At 42.5% G+C, this 17,542-nt stretch overlaps 1 protein-coding gene across 2 annotated transcripts in view; it reads left to right on the plus strand.

Moving 5' to 3' along the window:
- Window positions 1–2,482: 2,482 nt before the first annotated feature.
- Window positions 2,483–17,542, plus strand: part of ABCG2 (ATP binding cassette subfamily G member 2 (JR blood group)) — a 132,807-nt gene continuing 117,747 nt past the window's right edge. The window contains exon 1 of one of the 2 annotated variants that reach the window (XM_069593741.1): window positions 2,483–3,110. The gene's annotated coding sequence lies outside the window, so the exon portion shown is untranslated. Of the gene's footprint in view, window positions 3,111–16,567; window positions 17,180–17,542 lie in introns of those variants that run through there. The other variant, XM_069593740.1, reaches the window with a different exon arrangement.

A 17,542-nucleotide genomic window follows, 5' to 3' on the forward strand; every position in this document is an offset into this window, starting at 1 on the left:
TCTAGAGTATGCTCTGAAGGTAACTTGGTAAACCCCATGGTAGCAGAGATCTATTTTGTTTTGTTGAAACTCCTGACCAAGAACTTTTTATACTTTTAGCAACGAGGATAAAATGTTTGTTGAATCATTAATGTTTATTGAATAAGTGAATTCATTTCATTAATTAATGCATTGAATTACACTTTCATTAATTTTATGTTAGTGGGGAAATGGGCATTAGCTATTTTAAATATTAAGCCATACATATTATTTAATGGTGAATGAATAGTATTTAACTTCTTTCCATGTTTCCTTAGCCTGTGTCAGTTTTTCCTTGTAAAGGATGTTAGTATAAGTATGGTACAGAATTTTGTTCTCAACAAAACTTAAGGAGCAGTGCTGTATGGATGACTATAACCTTACTTCTTTAAAAAGCTGAGAAAGGGAAATGATTATTAAGGATTTCTGTGCTATTTTCTTTTGCATATATTATCTTTTTTTTTTTCAAATTTGCATTTTTTGCTGCAATGTGGTACATGCAGGATCTTAGTTCCCTGACCAGAGATCAAACCTGCACCCCTGCAGTTAAAGTGCAGAATCTTAACCTCTGGACTGCCAAGGAAATCCCTCTATTACTTGATTTAATCTTTTTTGGGGGATGGAATGGGGAGAATATTTGTGAATAGTACAGTGTAGGTGTTAAGAATATGGTCCCTAGGGTAAGAAAGACTTGGTTTTGATCATTTAATCTTAAAATCTATTCAAGGAAGCCTTTCTAATGATCATTTTTATAGATGAGGAAATGGAGCCTTTAAGTAGTTAATAACAGCAAGATCTAATCCAGATGCTTTTGACTTTAGAGTCTTTCTTCTATCTTACCATACCTCCCTAATAACAAAAGCGAAACTAATTCACTGCTATCAAATATATTAACATTCACCTGCAGAAGGCTTTCTGGTGGATGTGAAAAAGTCATCAGGACATGATCCAGAAACTGAAGTGGATGAATGAACATAATAGAGACAGTAACTGAACATTTGTTACCTAAGACTAGGGTAGAGAACTAAATTATGTCCAAGCAAAAGGAGTATAACCGGGGAACAAATGAGTGAATGCAGAGAATAATGCTTTAAACTGCAGGGTTGAGATGATCACTTATCAAGTCCAATAAGTCGGTTTACCAATGACAAGCATTTTTTGAGAACCTACTATATGTGTCTGTAAATGACACTAGGGTAGTGTCACTAGCAGGGTTAGTGGTTGATCTCCCTAGAACTTGGTCAGGAGACCAGAAAGTGAGGAAAGTGAGTTATACTGTTGGGGCCAGTGTGAGGAAAGCAGGAGAGACTCCATCTTGAAGCCTGTCATCCATCTTAGAGACAGGATGTGAACTGGGCCTGAACCCTGCCCAAGAGTGAGGAAACCGTTGCTAGTGAAAACCAGGTCTCCTGGAGACTTCCCTCCCTACAGATGGCAAACCGAGATTGTAGTTGTGGTCAGGCTGCCCCTGTTAGATTAATCATGGAGACATCCTCCCTTGATGTACAATCGTTGTTCCCCCCCCTTTAACCTTAACTGTTTGTTCTCCTAGCACCTACCTGTTGGAAAACTCAATCATATACAACAAAGAGATTGTTAACATGTAACCAGTCAGGTGTGTGTGTAAAACTGGGCCTCTCAGAAACATCAGGGTCCTTGTTGGGAACTGATTCCCCTTGGACTTGCTGGCATAATAAACTGTACTCCAGTCTTGAGTGTCCCCTGAGCTGTGTTTTGCAACTCCGGATTCCACATTTCCAGAAGGACATCAGTGTTGACCTAGACAGGTGAAGCAAAAATGTTTGGAGCCAAGAGAGATCTAACCAGTGAAGTCACTGAACCTTGTTCACAAGTCACGGGTAGATTCTTTCAAGGACCAGGTGACTTATGTCATAGGAGGCAAGCGACCAAAGGCAGGACTGGTTACATATTTCGTGACAAATGAAAATGCTAGGCCCTTATTCAAGACAGCAAGTGCAAAGCCCTAAAACGAGTATAGTGTTTATAGTGTTAGTCGCACAGTCGTGTCCGACTCTGTGCAACCTCATGGGCTGTAGCCTTCCAGGCTCCTCTTTCCAAGGGATTCTCCAAGCAAGGAGTGGGTTGCCATGCCCTCCATCAGGGAATCTTCCCCACCCAGGGACTGAACCTAGGTCTCTCGCACTGTAGGCAGATTCTTTAGCATCTGAGTCACCAGCTGGGTCCTGTGCCGCTGTACAGGTCGTGCCCCCGTATCCCGAGGGGAAATAACTCTCAAAGCAAACGCAGCAAGTTAATGCAGAGCACGGGAAAAAGTAGGGCGCCCATTCACTACATCCCAAGGCCTTCCAGCACTGAACAAGCAGCACTGTGGGTGGTGCTTGGCCCCAGGTGGTGACTAGGGCTGCTGCCTCGGATTCCCCAACCAGGAACACCCGAGCAGCTCGCATCCTGGCTTCCCAGGCAGAGATGAGAATAGCGGTGCGGGGCGCTCTCCTCACTCTCAGGAGGGGGGCTGGAGGCTGCGCCCAGACCCTGTAACCCCCGCCCCGCACCCCTCCATCCCCCGCTCCGAGCCCTTGTATCCCCAGCCCGGCGCCCCCACCCCCCGCCCCCACCCCCGGCTCTATTGGTCTGGCGGCTGCGCCTCGGGAGGGCCTGGCAGAGACCCGGGCCTGCGCCAGAAAACGGTCCGAACAGCTAGCTGCCCTTCCGGCCCTCCTTTTCCGCTTGCTTTCTTCTCGGGTTCCATCCACCCTAAGTCCTTTTCTCCTCTCCTCTCCCCGCCCCGCGATGTCAATCTCCCGGGATTGACATAGAACGTCGCGTAAATACCAAAGCCAAGAGAATCGCGCGCGGAGGCGCTCGCTGGTCCCGCCTCCTGCCGGCTTTCTTTGTGCGCCCCGGGTGGGCTTGGCGGAACTGGCTTCTACACCCCGGCATCCTCCAGAGACTGCCCGGGGGCCGACTGTTTGGAAAGAGGATGGGACTGTTGGCGGCGGGGAGGCGCTCATCTGCCCGGGATAATAGCTGGAGAGGAGTGCGGGATGAGAGCTATCCTCCTGATAGTGTCCCCGCAACCAGGGAGATACTGTAGTTCCTCGGTCCTGGAGGTATGTTCTGGGCAGCACAACACAGCAACTGCTATGTATTCACTCGTCTTTACAGATAATACTGAAGAGATGGAAGGACTTGTCTGAGGTTTCAGACAAATCCTCATCCCCAGGAACTGCCCCGTTCCTAGCTCTTGCTTAAATGGTGGGCCTGAGTGGCTTATGTGTGTCCCAACTGACACATTTTTGCTGTTTGGATGGCAGGATCCTGAAGAGAGCCATTCCTTAGCTAGTCAGCGACCAAAGTCTATACTAAAGGAAGGATCAGCTCTCTAGCTGTATCATGGGAGGAGCTGGTTTTGAGAGATTGTGTCAGCTGGCATGGCCATTTCTAGATAATCCACACACTTATGACTTTGGAGAGAGGAGATACTTCCCCAGAGAGCGACAGACAAATGGAGGGAACAGCTGCCTCCACCGTGTGTGTGTGTGTGTGTGTGTGTCCTCAGTAGCCTCTGACTCTTTAACACCCCATGGATTATAGCCTGCCAGGCTTCTGTCCATGGAGTTTTCCAGGCAAGGATACTGGAATGGGTTGCCATTTCCTTCTCCAGGGGATCTTCCAACCCAGGGATAGAACCCTCATCTCCTGCGTCTCCTGCATTGGCAGGTGGATTCTTTACCACTGCACCACCTGGGAAGCCCGCCTCCACCCTAGCAGAGTCTCAGTTCCAACCCATGGCTAGTTTGATAGGACTTCTGTACAGGCCTAAACTCCTGCAGATAACAAAATACAAAAAGTTACTGCCTGAGGGTACAGCTAGGGATTCAAACACAGCCCTATTACTGCAAATTTTTCCACAACAGAAATCAGGTAAGGTTAATAAGCACTTATATAGTAAGAATTAGGTGGAAAAAAATTTCAGAAGGAACTGAGAATGCTGCAGTTGTTCATTGAAAGCCAGGAGGAATACAGTAACCGGGAAATGTGTCAGGCTCCCTCTGTCCATTCTCCACATGCTGATCTCCACACACTCATGTTTGCATTCTTTCAATCTCACCTCCCAGATAATTTAAAACAATTTAGCCTTGCATTAAAAAAAAAAAAAAAGCCCTTCCTTCCTGGTCTATTCCCTGCCTGTACTCCCTTGTCATTTTTTTTTAACTTTCCTTCTTAAACTTTATCCCAGCCTGTGTACGTTTTTCTCTCTCCCTGTAACACAACCCCATTTCTTTCCCAGGTAAACTTCAAGTTCAGATGTCATTTCCCATGGGATGTTTTATTCTGCCATTCCTTCAGTCTAAATGTCCCTTCCATTTAGTCCTCTGCCATCCAATATTTACTTCTGTTCTAACACCTGTTCCCTTGTATCAGAACTCTTTGTTTCCTTCCCTTTCTTCACCATGAGGATGAAATCTTTGAAGGCAGGGGCTAGGTCTCTTTTCTAAATAATCCTAACAGCACAGTAGGTGTTTGGTAAAGTTTGGAATGCATGAATGACATACTTAAAATAGAGAAGTTATTATCTCATTCCTGAGCCTTATCTTAGTGCTTGAGTGTACACCCTTCCAAAATGATGAATCATGGAAAGAATAAAAATACAGTGTTACTAAGAGAAATGAAGCCTTCAGATTTCTAAAATTACAACCAAAGTGGGCAGGTGGGCCCAGCACCATTGTATGAAGATCTTATTCAGTCAGTTCTGGCAAGCTAGGATGGCACAGCTGAGAAAGTATGACAGTGGTACTTGAAGTAAGAAACAATGATAATGTAAGAATATCCAAGTCTAAGCGTTTTTGTAGATCCTGCCAAGAATGTCTTTGCACTGTGATATTTCCCTGATGCTAAACATAGGAACTAAAGAGCCTCTTGATGAGGGTGAAAGAGGAAAGTAAAAAAGCTGGCTTAAAACTCAACATTCAGAAAACTAAGATCAAACACAAACAAACAAACAGAGATCATTGAATCTGGTTCCATCACTTCATGGCAGATTTATGGGGAAAAAGTGGAAACAGTGACAGATTTAATTTTCTTGGGCTCCAAAATCACTGCAGATGATGACAGCAGTCACTAAATTAAAGACACTTGCTCCTTGGAAGAAAAGCTGTGGTAAATCTAGACAGCATATTCAAAAGCAGAGACATCACTTTGATGAGGGTAAGAGGAGAAGGGAGTGGCAGAGGATGAGATGGCTGGATGAGATCACCAACTCAATGGACGTGAGTTTGAGCAAACTCTGGGAGATAATGAAGGACAGGGAAGCCTGGAGAGCTGCAGTTAATGGGTCACAGAGTCAGACATGACTTAGCAACTGAACAACAACAAAACACAATGAGAAGCTTGTCTACTGCCAAAGCCTAGAACCAAGTTCATCGAAGAGAATCCCTGCCTCAAGGTTTCAATTTGGAAAGTCAGAGGATAGTAGAATTGGGTTTTCTAATAGTAAACCTCTTATTTTCAGGGTCACGCAGTTTATTAGGTGTTAATCCAGAAATTGTTCCAAGCTGTACCCCATGGGGCTTCCCCCAGTGGCTCAGCGGGTAAAGACTCCTCCTGCAATGCAGGAGACACAAGAGAGGGGGGTTCCATCCCTGAGCTGGGAAGATCCCCTGGAGGAGGGCATAGCAACTCTCTCCAGTATTCTTCCCTGGAGAATCCCACGGACAGAGGAGCCTGGCGGGCTACAGTCTGTACGGTCACAAAAGAGTCAGACATGACTGAAGTGACTGAGCATATACCCCCTAGGTTACTGCAGTTTTTGAGGACAGGGCCTAGGTGGTTTTACCCAGTCATGCACACACACAGCACCTGTCACAATCCTGCCGCAGTGGGCACTCAGCTTACTGAATGAAGGAAGAAATGAATAAATGTGCTCTACCATAGGGGTACAGATGTGAGGGAAAGGCACTGTCAATTCTCCAAATATGGAAAGCTTTAGAATCTGGGAGAAAATGAATATTTACTTTGAAAATAAACTTATCAAAGTAAAGGCAAAAAACTATTTTAGATGTCACAAAGATCTATGTTAAGTTGCTGAATCAGTTGTTACTATTTCAAGAGGATGATGGAAACTTATCTTCTGAAATGTTGGCTTGTCTGCATAAGAGGGGTCAAAGCAAAATGGTCCAGTCTGGAGCTTCCTGAATCCTGGCCTCCTTACCTGAAAAACTGAGCAAGTTATTTGGCCCAGTTATTTAACAGATGACTCAGTTTTGTCATTTGTAAAATGGGGATGATTATACCACATGGGTTGTTGAGAGACATTAAATAGCTAATACACAACCTATGAAGTAATTTGTATCCCATTTTCTGCCACTATTTCCTATTTCTCTAGGTGTCATTTTGCCTTTCACTGTGGCATAAAACATCTGTTTTTCCTCCGTCCGCTTCTGTGCTTTTTTCCTTCTCACTACCTTTCTGCTTTTTTCTTCTTTTTTTTTTTTTACTATCTCTCTCCCTAACCAAATTCTTTTTTTTTCCTTTGGCCATATGAGGAATGTTAGTTCCCTGACCAGGGATGCATTCCTCTCCCTACGCAGTGGAAGCACGGGGACGTAACCACTAGATGGCCAGGAAAGTGCCAGTTTCTTCTTAACATTCTCATAGTTTTTCCTCACTCACCTGAAAAATGACTGATGGCTATGAACTTCAGTAAACTTATAGAATAAGAAAGTTAATAATAACTATTAAAACACTATTTTCTTTTCCCCAAACTAATTTTTCATTTCTGCCGTGTTTATGCATACTTTTTTTGTATTTGAAAATCAGTGAATACGTTCATGCTAATTTAGCTCTGATTTTCTTCACTTAATATAACTTTATACTGAAAGGGTCAGGATATGTCCTTCCCTAATATGCCCCTTTGACATGAGGATTAATTTGAGCTGAATGCAATTAAGAATCAACAGATGCAAAAAGAAGCCTTCTCAGCATTTTCCTTATCTGATTAAAAAGCAGAAACTTCTGAGAAGTGAGGCTGTCATAAATTCCCTCTTGAGGATGGGCTTATTCCTAGGAGAGAGATAAAAGTAAATATACCGTAAATCTCTCTGGGAGTTTCATGGCCATGAAGACAGAAAAGACTACTTGCATTTTCACAAACAAATATTATATCAAACTTTATCTCCAGTTTATTCTCCTAAAAATCCATTTGTCTTTCCTACAGAAACTTACTTGTTCTTTCCATAGAAGATTTTTCTGCATTTCCCTCCTTCCCCTACTAAGTTAGGTACATAAGCTTCTATCTTTAACCAGTTAGCTGCTAGCTATTTCCGTATGAATAAGCCCTTTTTTTCTCCTTTTGTCTTTTGTCAGCTTAATTCAGAGGTTCCCAGGGACTAAACCTAGGAAGGCAGAGCAAACATTTTTCCTCCCATGTGCCATGATCACCCATACACTTGTCATTAATTTTTATGACTATGGTTCATATACCACAGTTTGTCACATTCCTCTCTCGTGGGGCACATTGATTGACTCTGATTTTTTTACTCTTTAAATATATACTTCCTTTATGACACTTTCCCTTGCCTTCTCTACTTCATAGATATATACAAACATACACATGTGTAATTATGTAAATATGTAAAATTTGCTGCATTTGTTGTCTAAATCCTCAGTTTTTGAGTCATTAGGTGGTGCTTTCCTCTTGAGAGTCTCTCTTTATAGAGGTGATCAAGGCACCAGTCATAAACTATTGTACCTAGATTTCTTAAACTCTAAATATTTATTAACAACCGTACCAACATGGGAGGCAATAAAGAGAGGTGGGGCTGGTTGGTACAGTAAAAATGATTGCTTTGATTTGAGTTTCCCTCTTTTCTCCTAGAGCTTCTTGTGCTGCCAGTTCAGTACATAAATAACATGTATGAAGAGTCTACAAGAAAAATCTGTCAGGATTACTGCTTTTCTGCTGTGGTGTTTGGCTTTTAAAATTTAAAATTTTGAAAACACCATGGAAGTAGATGTGGTGTTTCAAAGTTCTGCCGCAAGAGTGATTTTAAGTAATGGTCGTAGCCTCTGTTTATATTATCATATGGTCTATGATTACGATTGTAAGTCTCGGTTAAATGATTACCGTGTGAACAGCACCATACTGTGGGACTACAGAAGCCTAAGCTGTGGCCTTTAACTCTGGAGGAGCTTATAATCGGCAAAGTGAGAAACACGAACTATGGGTTCTGAGGTACTTGGACATAGTCATTGACAGTCTTGATAACAAAAGTATGCAGCATAGGATTTTTGACTCTTTATAAACAATACTGTCTTGTGTTTGCTTCTAAACCTTAAAGAAAAATTGGAGCAACTTTTCCATACCCTGGAACAAAGGAATAGATCATCATAAATTTGCATGGATGCATTCTGGAGAATTCTGAAGACTCCATCATAGACCAACACAGGTTGGAAAATGAAGCAAGTTTGGCATAATATCAAAGGTCCTTCCGCCATTTTCAAATAACTGACCTAAGCACTGCTGTCTGTTACAGCCTCTCAGAGTACTGAGGAATGGTTAAAGTCAAGGGAAAAACAAGACTGGCAAAGTATTTGCCTGGGGACCATCTTCTCAACCTCCCTACCTTGATAATTTGGATTAACTTCCTCCCTACTCCATGCCATGGATTCTGATTAGAAAAAAGTGTTCTTTAGCTGAAGGACTTCATTGTTCTTTGAGTTAGAGGATGAAGCTGGCTGTTTGAAACCTTTCTCACTTTCCCTATTCCAAAGTGTTCAATATCTACTCAAACAAAATTGGGAATTAAACTCTATGTAGATTTAAGGGATATACATATTTTTGAAAGATAAAGGAGGCCTCCAAGAATTAGATAGGATTTTTACTACAACTCTTTACTTGGACCCAATGCTTCCTTTATAAGAAATAAGGGATCGTCAGTGGTTCTTTGCCTTTGTAAAGAAATAGCTGGGGATTTCACAGAAGTTCCTAGGAATGATTAGCTTATTCCCAGTTGCTTGGAAAATAGGTGATCTGGGACAAGAAAATATACATTGTTAGATGCCGGGAGCCAGTGTGAGGAATCCTGCCTGTGGCAAAGGTCATGAGGAAGGAAGCCAGACATACGCGAAGGCATGATCTAGCTTCAGGGGCTCCCCCTGGGTTTTCCTGAACATCTACCCTCCAAAACCAGAGTCAGCCTGCTTTATTGTACTGTGCTTTTCACTCTTCTGACATTCTCTGGAAAAAGTTAACTCAGGGCTTCAGTCTCTTGTATATGAAAGGAATGTTTCAGCTCAAACCCCTCTGATGGCTCTCTAACTTGCCTGACAGGTTCCCCCAGACTTTTTACAACTTGTGAATTGCTTACAGCCCCCCAACCGCGAGAGGCACAAAGCTTAAAGCATCTTAGAGATACAGAGCCTTTTCTAAAGAGCTGAAGATTATATTGGTGACAGGTTTCACTGTTGACTCAATGACTGCTGCCAGGCCTCCATATTCATTATCTTTTAGGCACCTGAAGGATATTAATCAATATAATTGAGATATAGAAATAGGAATATAGTAGTTTTGATGTTAGCAACACTAGACTTTTGAGTTAATTAACTTTCTCTTTGTTATGAATCACTGTACTTCTTTCATTGTTATAAACTGTTGTATCCTTGCTATGTAAGAATGTAACTTTAGTTAGTGCTTTCTGAGAGTGGTACCAGACTTTGGGAAGAACAACACAAATAAGTCTTCTGGTTGACAAACCCTTATCAGAAAAGGGCCGTAAACTGTTAATTGGCCTTCTGGCCAGAAGATGATGTAAATCACCTAAGACCTGTGTGTACAACTAAGTATGCAGAGAGAAAGCCTGGTCTCGATAAGAGTCAGGGCTGCTGATGCTGCATAATTTTGTGTTATCCATTGATCTCTATGTAAAATCAAAAGGTATATAAGGCCTTTCCAGACTATAGAGGAGGGGCAAGTCATTGGAAAGACTGGTTTCCCCTGTGTCTTCTTTTCTTACTCTATTTTCTGGCTGAATTCCCATCTGGGGCGTGGAGGCTCACCATATCTACTTACTTGCCCTGGCTTCTAAGATCCATGAGAGAGGGAGCCCAAGGCTGGGCACCCTCCGATATTCAAACAGGCGCCGGTGGCCTAACGTAGATGGTGCAAATCTCTTGTCCTAAGATTTTATTAGTTTTCCACGTAAACCAAGTTATTCAGCCTCTTTTCTCCACTAAATTTTCCTATGATACTATTTCTTCTTAATTTCTTTTATATTTCTAAATAAATAAGTTTTTCCTCTCCATGCTGTCCCCGCTTCGAATTACCCTGGATCCACCAGGGCTGGACCCTGGCAGTTAGATAGTGTGCCCAAGTCAATAGAAGGGATTCCATTCAAAAAGCTGCCTTCCCATATATTTTATCTTATTTAATAACTTTAAACCAAAGGTGTTCAAATCTTATTTCACAGAACCCAGTGAGTCCTTAAACATTTTGTTCTGACTTTTTGTTTGTGGATTGGTGGATATCTTTGATTTTAAAAATACACAAATATATTTTTGTGAATTGATTAATATATTTTATCAAGTTCCTACTGGTATGCTAGGTACAATCCTAGGGACTAAGGCTCTATCAATGAACAAAGCAAATAAAAATTCAAATTATATTCTAATGGAATCAGAAATACAGATATAATAAGTAAGGAAATTATGTAATATGTTAGAAGGTAATAAGTGCTATTAACTAAAATAAGATATGGCAGATCAAGAATGCTAGTAGGAGAAACTGCAATTTTTAGTTGGTCAGGGTAGTCCTCATGAGAAGTTACCATTTGAGGAAAAACTTGAAGGAAGTGAAAGAATGAGCTAAATAGATGAATAGGGGAAGGACTGCCCTGAGCAGCTAGAGCACTTGCCAGGAAGTGGGTCAGTGTGTATATTTGAGCTATAACAGGGAGATATGTCTCGCTATATTACAATTTGTAAAGGGGAACGTGAGGTCGTAGTAGGGGTGGAAGATACATATTGTAAAGGTGTTTGGCTTTTACTCTTAAGAGAAATAGGAAAATAGAACAATACATGGTGGGAAGTATTTAAACAATAGAGATACGTATTTTCAAAACAGTATCTCCACTTCCTAACCCTATACTTCCCAGACATTGCTGCCATTTGGGGTCATATCTTTCTAAAGGTTTTTCTCCGTGATTACATGCATGCTGCTGCTGCTGCTAAGTCACTTCAGTTGTGTCCGACTCTGTGCGACCCCATGGAGGGCAGCCCACCAGGCTCCCCCGTCCCTGGGATTCTCCAGGCAAGAACACTGGAGTGGGTTGCCATTTCCTTCTCCAATGCAGGAAAGTGAAAAGTGAAAGTGAAGTCGCTCAGTCGTGTCCGACTAGTAGCGACCCCATGGACTGCAGCCTACCAGGCTCCTCTGTCCATGGGATTTTCCAGGCAAGAGTACTGGAGTGGGATGCCATTGCCTTCTCCGATTACATGCATAGATGGGTACAAATAGAAATACACAATTTTGTTTCGTGAGGATATGTGTGTGTGTCTCTCTCTACATGTGTGCATTTTAACATTAAAAAAAAAAAGCTCATTCAGTCGCGTCTGACTCTTTGCGATCCCATGGACTCTACAGTCCATGGTATTCTCCAGGCCAGATTACTGGAGTGGGTATGCATTCCCTTCTCCAGGGGATCTTCCCAACCCAGGGACTGAACCCAGGTCTCCCACATTGCAGGCTGATTCTTTACCAGCTGAGCCACCAGGGAAGCCCAGTGAACTTGTATTCACTGTGGAGATAGGAGACAGTGGACCCCTGGGCAGGAGACAGTGGACCCCTGGGTGGGACACAGTTTCCCAGGTGGTGCAGTGATAAAGAACCTACCTGCAATGCAGGAGACGCAGGACACGTGGATTCAAGCCCTGGGTCAGGAAGATCCCCTGGAGAAGGAAATGGCAACCCATTCCAGTATTCTTGCCTAGGAAAGCCCATGGAAAGAGGAGCCTGGCAGGCTATAGTCCATGAGGTGACAAAGTTAGCCACAGCCGAGTGAGCACACACACAGGGCCAGACATCAGGTGTTTGTCAAGCAGAGTAAAATTCAGGCTTTATTCTCACCCAGACACTTCAAGGACAAAGCTAGTGGCAGAAGCTGAGCTCTGCTAAAGTAAAGAGATAAGGTGCCCACTCCTGAGGTCAAGGAAGACTTCCCTGTCTACACATGCATAGGAAGGCTTCTTGGGGGCCTAAAGAGGGAGGGGTCCCCACCCCTTAATAAGTGTGGACATGCATCCATAGGCCTCTGCAGTGGGATCTATCTTAGGAAAATATTGTGCTCCCCAAGGACCCTCTTGGAGAGGGTCCTAGGACCAATCAGATATGAAGAGAGAAACAAGATGATTGGTCAAATACATACAAAGACCCGGAAGGACCACCCTATATAAGGGGTTTGCAGCACCTTCTTACTGTGCTCCTCCTCGCTCAGGATGCCTGCACTCCTCTCCGGGTGTGCATCTCTGCCTAGTTTCTGACTTACTATACTCCTCCTGAGAGAGGATGCCTGGACCCTTTCTCTCTGGATGTGTATCTCTGTCCTGCTTTTGACATAAATTAACAAACAGTTTTTCAGTGTGCTTTCCCATAGATTGTGTTGTATCTCTAATAATAAACTGTACGTATTTTTACAGCTTTTGCCTTCTTGAAACATTCTTGCTTTCAAATCAGGGAAAACCAAAGGGCCATTTTGCTTCTAGCCTCTACCCCCTGGCAGTCTAGTGGCTAGGATTCCTAGTTTTCATCCAGGTTCAGTTCAGTTCAGTCGCTCAGCCATGTCCGACTCTTTTCGACCCCAGGAATCAAAGCACGCCAGGCCTCCTTGTCCAGCACCAACTCCCGGAGTTCACTCAGTCTCACATCCATCGAGTCAGTGATGCCATCCGCCATCTCATCCTCTGTCGTCCCCTTCTCCTCCTGCCCCTAATCCCTCCCAGCATCAGAGTCTTTTCCAATGAGTCAACTCTTCGCATAAGGTGGCCAAAGTACTGGAGTTTCAGCTTTAGCATCATCCAGGTTACCCAGGTCCAATTCTTGGGCAGGGAACTAAGATCTCTCTTCAGGACCACTCACTGCTCTTCCTCCAAGATCAATATGACTTGTGTTAATTAGCAGCTTGTTTTTTATAATTGACGTGTCTTGGAGACCTTTCTTTGTCACGATAGTACACATATTTCTATTTCATTCCTTTTTAACTATTACTTAATAGTCTATTGTACACATATGCTGCATTTTGTTTAGCCATACCTTTATTGGTAAGTGTGTGTGTGTGTGTGTGCGTGCACCTGTGTATGTGTGTGCACGTGCGTGCGTGTGTGTGCTTAGTCGCTTGGTCGTGTCTGACTCTCTGTGACCCCATGGTCTGTAGCCCACCAGGCTCCTCTGTCCATGGCATTTTCCCAGCAAAATTTCTGGAATATTTAAGTTCTAATTTCCCTCGTTCCTTCCTTCCTTTCCATGTTGAATTACTATTGTCTTAATATTACATTTAATAACATAAAATTACATGTTGCATGAAACACGGGAGGAAACTTAAAAATTAAATTTGTGTTACCTTCTCTCAGAAAAGCAGTGTTTCTTAAGTTAGAATTATTTAGACTTTCCTTAATGGAAACAAAGGCTTCGTTTACTTCTTCAGCAAGGACTTATGTAATGTTTACTGTTCTGGAATAAATGGCAATTATGAGAGTTTGAGCCCAGTTATTCTGAGCTTTGCCTCCCTGATGGCTCAGGTGGTAAAGAATCCACCTACAATGCGGGAGACCCAGGTTCGATCTCTGGGTCTGGAAAATCCCCTGGAGAAGGGAATGGCAACCCACTCCAGTATCCTCGCCTAGGAAATTCCATGGACAGAGGAGCCTGGCAGGCTACAGTCCATGGGGTCACAAAGAGTTGGATACAACTGAGCGACTAACACTTTGACACTTGGACTTGCTATGAGTTCACTCAGTCACCTTAACTAAGTCGACCATGGGTCTTTATCAGTAGGGAGTGAGGATCCATTACCCACAATCTGCATCTTCTTTTCTGGGCACACTTTTTACAGACTACTTATATGCAGCCTGCACCAGTATGATATTTAGCCAACTCTGTTGTTAGCTTATGTTGTGTAAGTCTCGACTTACCCAACCTTGATGTCAGCACCTGAAGGACAGGACCATATCTTACATTCATTCCCATCGTGTTGAACTGATCTCTAGAATCATGGTTATTTAGTTTTAACATATGTTTTAATTATCCTTAAAATTATATTTACCAAGTAAGTTTTAATTGATTCAGAACAAAGCTCGGGATAAAATTTCTTCCATCTGTATGGATGTGTTGGCATTTCTTTTAAGTTTATCATGTTGCACTGGTCTGATTTTTACCCCCCGACTTTGCTTATATACAGATAGTTCCACTTGTTAGCATAATACACACATGCAGGATACAGATACCTCTGCTTTGTCGATGCTTAGGAAAAGTGGGAAAGTGTTAGGTGTTCAGTCCTGTCCGACTCTTTGCAAAACCATGGGCTGTAGCCCACCAGGCTCCTGTGTCCAGGGAATTCTTCAGGGAATGGGTTGCCATTCCCTTCTCCAGGTGATCTTCCTGACCCAGTGGTTGAACCCAGGTCTTTTGCATTGCAGAAAGACTCTTTACCATCTGAGCCACCAGGGAAGCCCATGCTTACATCACAGCCAAAGGGTCAACTGTGCAATGACTAGAAAATTACCACACAGAATCACAGTAATATCATATAAATAATTTTGCACATTTATGTTTATGATCAAGAATAGGATGAATCCTCTCTGATATACAGTGGGTGTCAGTAAATGCTAGCTCCTCTCCTCTCCCTTCAACAGGAAATAATTCAGTTCAGTTCAGTCACTCAGTCAAGTCCAACTCTTTGCGACCCCATGAATTGCAGCACGCCGGGTCTCCCTGTCCATCACCAACTCCCGGAGTTCACTCAAACTGAAGTCCATCGAGTCGGTGATGCCATCCAGCCATCTCATCCTCTGTCGTCCCCTTCTCCTCCTGCCCGAAATCCCTCCCAGCATCAGAGACTTTTCCAATGAGTCAACTCTTCGCATGAGGTGGCCAAAGTACTGGAGTTTCAGCTTTAGCATCATTCCTTCCAAAGAACACCCAGGACTGATCTCCTTTAGGATGGACTGGTTGGATCTCCTTGCAGTCCAAGGGACTCTCAAGAGTCTTCTCCAGCACCACAGTTCAAAAGCATCAATTCTTCGGGGCTCAGCTTTCTTTACAGTCCAACTCTCCATCCATACATGATGACTGGAAAAACCATAGCCTTGACTAGACGGACCTTTGTTGGCAAAGTAATGTCTCTGCTTTTGAATATGCTGTCTAGGTTGGGCATAACTTTCCTTCCAAGGAGTAAGCGTCTTTTAATTTCATGGCTGCAGTCACCATCTGCAGTGATTTTGGAGCCCAGAAAAATAAAGTCTGACACTGTTTCCACTGTTTTCCCATCTATAGCCTTATTTAAAAGGGAGAACACAGATAAAAGTTCAAATATATCCATATATGACAAATTTTATTCCAAGGTTTGTTCTAAACCTTTTTCCTAGCTGGAATAAAGAGTAATATCACACACATTTCACATGTGTGAAGATTTGTTGTATTGTATGACTAAAATGTAAATAATTTAAAAGCACTATCCGTGTTATTTTTGGTGTTACGTATTTTCTATTGAGGGGAACTTGAAGTGCAACTACTACCATGAGGGAAGAGGGATCCCTTCATTAAAAAGTGGTCCTCATATTAAAGAAAAACCCTGGAGGAGTTATTTCTTGATGATTAGAGTTTCTATTTGGGGTGATAACAAAGTTTCAGAAACGGATAGTGGTGATAGTTACACAACACTGACAATGTAATTAATGCCACTATATCAAATCCTTAAAAATGGCTAAAATGGCAAAGTTTATGTTATATGTATTTAGCCACAGTAAAAATGATAAAAAGAAGTAGAATTTCTTAACAATGTCCAGATTTCTTAAACTTTAATTTCATTTCAATAAATATTTATTGACTGCCTGACCTCTGCTTAGGTATGCACCATAGGGAGGAAAATTAGCACTTGATTCCAAAGAGAACTTCTGGCAAGGCTGATTTAGTAATTAGCATTTCAGGTATCTCTTAATATTGTTATGTCAGCTCTAAGGAATGCATTATTGTTACCTCCAGTTTAAATTGAGAAGGCTTGGACAAAAAAAAAAAAAAAAACCCACAACAACAAACTTGTCATGGCTGGTAAAGAATGGAGCCAGAAGCTCTTAGTATATGTCATATTTTTTTACTTGACATGCTTTATGTTTTCAGAATATGAAATGCCTATTTAATACAGCCTTAACTTCCTATTATACTTTGGGTTAGGAAAGAGAACATTAGAAGGATGGTGTGTTCCAAATAAAACTCCTCTCTTCAAATCCCTAGTGGGCTTCTGCAGTGAAACCTAACACTGTCTGTGCTTGGTTTCTTTCACTTCCTTTCCAAATTAGTGTTATCTTCCTGCTTGCACTCTTTTGCTAGAAGGCAGAGCTTGTAAAAGGAGACCCCATTATGTCAGACCTTGCAGAAGACAGGAAGTTTACACAGAGGAAAACTATTTGCTCAGATTGCTTTAGTTAGTCCTTATTAAAGTTGCCATTAGTGTCAGAGATACTGTCGTTGGGATTCTGTTGCACAAAAGAAGGATATCTCTGACATGTGAATTTTTCCTTTTCCCATCTCCATGCCAGGAACACCAGAAATGGATCCCAGGCTGGTTAGAAGCATTAGGTTGTCAGTTTGAACCCCAGTGATGGAGAAGAAGCTGTATAGTGGAGAAAAAAGGAATTCAACGAGATATGAGCACTGGATATTTTCCCAAGACTAGCTTGTTTGGAAAGCCTCAGTCTTTCAAGTAGTTGCAGGGGGCTGATAAGGTTCCTCTCTGATACTTTTTCTTGAGCCTTGAGAGCTGGCAGGAAGGGAAGCTCCTGGACTTTTAACAGATGTGGCTTTTGCTTGAAGTTTCTATGAGAAAGCCGACAAGAGTCGAAATCTCTGTATCCCCACTGCCTCTCTACAGAGGTTTGGGCTGTTTCCCTTTCAACATCACAGATCATAACTGAGGTGAGTCGTCTGGTTTTGTTTTTCAAATGTTTGTACTGAGTGGAGAGTCTGGATTCTTTTTCGGTATGTGCTTTAATGAGTGTGTCGTTTTAAAATGATACTTCTCATACTTGAATGTGCATATGAACCTGGAGATCTTGTTTAAAAGCAGCAGAATTCAGTGGATCTAGGGTGGCTTGGGATTCTGCATTTCTGAGAAGTGCCCAGATGACCTCAGTGCTGCTGGCCCATGAAACAGTAATAACGGCTTAAAACCTTCTAGGTTTATTGCTTTGCAGGGTGAGGGGTTGGGAGATGTTGGCAGAATAAAGGTGTTTGGCTGAGCACATGATTTGTGTAGAGCGCCTGGAAGGAAAATGAGAC

The sequence above is a fragment of the Ovis canadensis genome, chromosome 6, assembly GCF_042477335.2.
Source record: "Ovis canadensis isolate MfBH-ARS-UI-01 breed Bighorn chromosome 6, ARS-UI_OviCan_v2, whole genome shotgun sequence".
In the NCBI taxonomy this organism is placed as follows: Eukaryota; Metazoa; Chordata; class Mammalia; order Artiodactyla; family Bovidae; genus Ovis; species Ovis canadensis.